Here is a 5,378-nt window from a genome sequence, read left to right on the forward strand (position 1 = left end):
TTGGTGGGTCATGTCTTCAATGGATAAGCATCAGTGAAAATTAAGTCATCCTGAACCGTGGAGTCAGTGATGAAGGACCAAAATCCAGCATGAAGTAAGACAGCGAGTGATCGTACTCACACCAAGAGGGATTTTGATAACAGCTGTTTTCATGAGGACAACCACGACCATCACAAACACCGTCTCCCCAGAGAAACATCTGACATGTGACTGTTGCCAGTGGATTCATAAAACAACCAAAACAGCAACGCGGGACAACAGACTGTTGGAATTTAAAATTACATCTAAAATTACCAACCCCCCCTCCCCCCTGTTGTCGGTAATGCCATAAGAAAAACACAAAAACAACAAGTCATTTGGCATTTTTCGATGTGCATCCTGACTGTTTTGATGATTATTTACACTGACTCTCTCCAGCACTGGTGTATTCACAATAGAAGCGGTGTCTGTGTGTGTCGATATCACATTCTGTGCAGAGGATGACTGTGCCATGAGTCACATATTTTAGCAGATGTTACATAATATTTGACAGAGATGTATCTATGGGTAGGAATTCTGTGATACGATGCTTGTGGGTGGGTGTCTGTGTATGTGAAGCTGTCAACTGCACTGGCAGTGGGAGACTCGCTGTAAGCTGTGTACTGTGAGCACATTTGTAAACACACCTTATGAATACAATGAAGATGACAACTATATCTATTTTCTCTTGCAAAATCCAGACCTGTGTTTTTCTTTTTTTGGTCTGTTTGCGCTGCCGTGTGGATGTGTGAAATTTGCTTTTACTGGCAGCGATCAGCTGTTACCACACATGCACAACCTCCAGCTCTGCAGTATCACCCACACTATAATATTTAAACTATTAATCTTGTTAATTACTCTCCTTTTACACTTAAGGTCTCCATCACGTATTTCCTTTCCTAAACCTTTTTTTCTTGAATTTTCTATGAGACAAACTATGATACAGCAACTCAGCCAAAGGTATAAGTGTAGTTTTATACACAATATCAACAAGAGATCAGAAATGGGGAACATCAGATATAGAAATCAAGTGATATGCATAAATATTTTTAGTTTAGAAGTGGGCAGGCGAGTTAATGAGCGGGGACCAAAATTACAAAATGTGGACAATTTCATGCTGTCGAATCTGACTCTCTGGTGGCACAGAACTACTTATCACACTATAAAAGTCGAGATCAATAGCATAGAAATATTGTTTATTTTGAAATTTGACTTTCAAAATAAATGTGATAGTGATTGATCTTTTTTATAATGATATTTATTATTTTTACATAGACATTTTTGATAAAAGTTCCTTAAATAAGGTTATTTAACATTATTACTTAAGGGAATTACGTTTTCCCACAATGTATCACTGATGTCAGAAGAAATTTAGCTTTGAAGTTTATTGATGCTTCAAGGAAAATAAGCAGAGACAGTAATTCACACAAACAAAGATGTGTACCGTAATTAATGAGTGGGGCAATTGTTTATGCCAACAGCTCATATCTAAATTGATTATGAGACGAGACACATCGAGATCTGTCTGAATCAGCTCAGCAGGTGACCATGATTCATCGATCACATCATACATTTGCTTTGCAATAATCAATCATATGAGTGCATCACAGTCTTGGGGAAAACAAGTAAAACCTCAATTCTCACAGGTTAGGAGAAGTAGAAACAGCAAGGAAACGCATATTTGGAATTTAAGTAACATTTTCTTACACACCAGTACCAATATACCGGCTGATAGTGTCGTTAATGCCCTAATGTACAGTACACCTGTCTGTTGCTGCAGGACCACTATTACCAACCTACCGGTTCACAACTCCTAGACTTAGTGGGAGATGTCCTTGTGTCATAACACTGGAGTGCCCTACACACACACACACACACACACACACACACTACAAAATTTCACCATGGTGACAACTCATCACTAATTCAAACAGAAAAGCAGGAGCATGAAAAGCGAAGAACATAAGTGTGATATGAACTGTGTTTGTTGTTCTGTGAACCTTGGATGTGACTTTGTGTTGAATTGAAAAAAGCAGATGAAAATGTTATAAATAAAAAAAAAAGTACATACACACAGTTTGGGCTAATCAAGCAATTAGCTTCAAAGCTTAGTTCTCACAGTTTCTATAGTAGGTTTCCATAGTAACTTTGGCATTTCTGCTAGATGAGGAAAGAGAGAGGTTAAGAGCCACCATCACAGAAACACACACATCCCTCCACACTGTTGAAATACAGTGGTTCCCTTTCTGGTTTCTGAAGGGGGGGGGGTGCATAGCAGAAAAAGCTTGAGAACTACTATTGAAATAAATGAGGAAAATAACCCACCTACTTTCAACTTGCGCACAGTTAGTCTGAGCTGCATATCTTCTGATCTTCTTTTTGGTTTACTTTCAAAAAAATTACCACAAACCCGTTATTTACAAAGAACAGAACAGTAAATGCATAAAAAACAAGTGTGAAAGCAGAGAAAGCAGCCAGAGGGAGAGGAAATCAGTGTGAACGGGAGAAGCTGTGCACTCCTAATGGCCCACTGTAGTCAACAGGAGATGAGCTAAATAAAACATTAAAGCTGGTATTATGTCATTTCCACTGCACCATCCAACCTCTGCGTACCATAAGTCAGTGGGTATGAGAATACTAGGCCAACGCTCCACTTAGCCCACAGTAGGGCATGTTATCTTGGCTCATTCATATTCATGACCCTATCACTGTAACCCCGCGTTCTGCTGGGATGTGTTTCTGCAAAGGTAATCTCTCTGCAGTAGGTGCACTTCACAGCTCGGCTTCTTGAACTCCTTCATTTGAAACGTTAGCGTGGCTCGGCCTCACTGTGGAGTTTAACATGAATTAGCTGCGGTAATTGATTGTGTAATCATTCTGAAACACGTGAAGGAGTGTCATTGAGTCACAGTAATGGTACCTGGAGAACCAGAAGATTGGACGTTACAGCTTTCCTGTGTGTGACCCCGTACAACTGCATCATTATAAGAAGCATTTGTTGTAAATGTCAAGATGGAGATTTGTCTTCAGTTGACATTTTAAAGGACCGATGGTGCACATGGGTCGTACAAAGCAAAAATCTCCTCCAAAGGAGATTGTGGAGTGATGGTTTCATATTGTAGAGCACAGTCGCAATCGTACACAGAGTCACCCCGCCTTACAACTGGGAAATGAACAAACAAGAATGTTTCAGAGGAAAAACACTGCCGGCTGTTAAAATTTCTGAACTTCTCTTTGATTCAATTGTACTTTCATTTAATAGAGTGATAACAATGCCTGGCTGATGGAAAAGGTCACGCTGACAGTGTAGGTGGAGAGAGAGTGATATTAATTTATTTTAAAAAACACCTCTTACAGTGATCACAAAGAACAAGGACAGACAACAAGCACAGCAGTTTTTTTTTTTCTTTTTGTCTTGTTACATAAATACACCATTCCACAAATCAAAAGACAACAGACTTATGAATTTAGGCCTCTCTCACTTTACCTGTCACATGTTGTGTCTGCATGCTCCTAACTGGCTGCTACCGTCAACAGTGGTGATGTGACCCCAGACGGCCCAGCAGCAACAGTTTTCCGCAGCGCTGCTCTGCTCCATGCAGCAGGCTGTTCATTGTCAGAGCCTGTCAGAGCTCTCCTGTCAAAAATCATTGTCGCCATCACAATATTCAGCCCCACAGCCCCTGCTGGCATTTGAGGCAGTGGATCACAGGCTGGCGGGTGACACGAGCAGCTAGACATATATGCGACGCTGAATGAATCTACATCAACACCAAAGTACAAGTGGTGTGGCGTTAATTCTTCAAGACAGAGATGGTAGACATTAGATTGCAGAAATCTAACATCTCTGCAGAGATGCCTGACCTTTCCAGGTTGAATTTTCTTGCAGGGCTACTAACTGACCTTAGACCTGCCACAGACTAACTGCCCTTTTAAAGGCCGAGGCAGCTTGACCAGGTGTCAAGGACACGCCATTCACAGACCGGGGGAACAAAATGTACAGTTCTGGATCGCTGTCAGATCTTTGTAAACTGCGTATTTGTTAGCATCATTGAATTAAGCTATTTTCTGATGCTACTGACAACATGATGTCAAAACTCCTGAGTTTTATTAATAAATGGGTTCCAAGTTGTAGGGAAAGCTTTTTGCATTAATTATTTTATATATTGATAGTAGGAGTCAGAAAAGTTAAGTGGGTTATTTTTATCATAAGGTAGCATTCTGCTGTGACATTCAAAAAATAAATCTCAAATAAAATAGTCAGGAAATAAATGAATTTATAATTTGAGTTTATTATTTTTCTGAAAAATGTTGTTGCCAGTGCCAATCAGAGGCATAAAAACGATTACACGATCTAATCTAATGTCAATGAACCAAATTTCAATACAATCCATCCAAGATGCTTGTCGAGGCATTTCACTAAAATTCACGTGCCAACCTCATGATGGTGCCAGAGGAAAAGTCATTAGGATTCATCCTCTGGAAACCATGAATGCCTGTAAAAAAAAAAAAAAAAAAAAAAAAAAAAAAAAAAGCTAATGCCAAATTCATCCAAAAGATGTTAAGATACTTCAGTCTGGACCAAAGTGGTGGACCCACAGACATCACCGTTATCCCTTGCATGACTAAAGCCAGTATCTATCACAGTATCAAAATTTCAAAATATTATATCTTGCCACAAACTACTTGATTTTTTTTCACAGGAAAACAAGAATCAAGAATCAACATTAAAGCTGAGTAAAACAATACTAATATCAGATCCTGTACATTTACATGGATGCCCCTGTTGTAAATTTGTGTCCTCTCTGCTTTTGTGACCAAAGCCAATTGCGACACGATGAAATTATATCACGAGTAATTGTGAAATACTCCAGTATTTTTAACCTCGTTCTAAGCTAAAAACAAGTAGGCTGTAGCTCCAGTCAAGCAGAGACATTGTTTTGGCTTCTGCTATAATCCAAATCTGTCTCTCGCTGTTTTTCAAATGAGGAAACTTTGCCAAGTGCCAAACACTCCTTCAGTAAAAAGCCTTTTGCTGTTCCTGCTCCATGGCTGACCAGAGAAGCTTTAATTAAAACTCTGATCTGACACATTCACCGTTTCAGCCTCTGACTCCACCAACGTACACTTAGAAGTGTGTGTGTGTGTGTGTGTGTGAGTGTGAGTGTGAGTGTGAGAGAGAGAGAGAGAGAGAGAGAGAGAGAGAGAGAGAGAGAGAGAGATTTATCCGAGTGTTTTTGGCAAATAGCATTTACAGTGTGCATGCACCCTAAAAAATTCATTACAAGATGCACGCTCCATCTACAATCTATTTCACCATCTGGAGACTTTGATGACAAATCAATCTAGTTTGTTCAAAG

This window comes from Seriola dumerili, unplaced genomic scaffold (genome assembly GCF_002260705.1).
Source record: "Seriola dumerili isolate Sdu_G_001 unplaced genomic scaffold, Sdu_1.0 BDQW01000478.1, whole genome shotgun sequence".
Taxonomy (NCBI): Eukaryota; Metazoa; Chordata; class Actinopteri; order Carangiformes; family Carangidae; genus Seriola; species Seriola dumerili.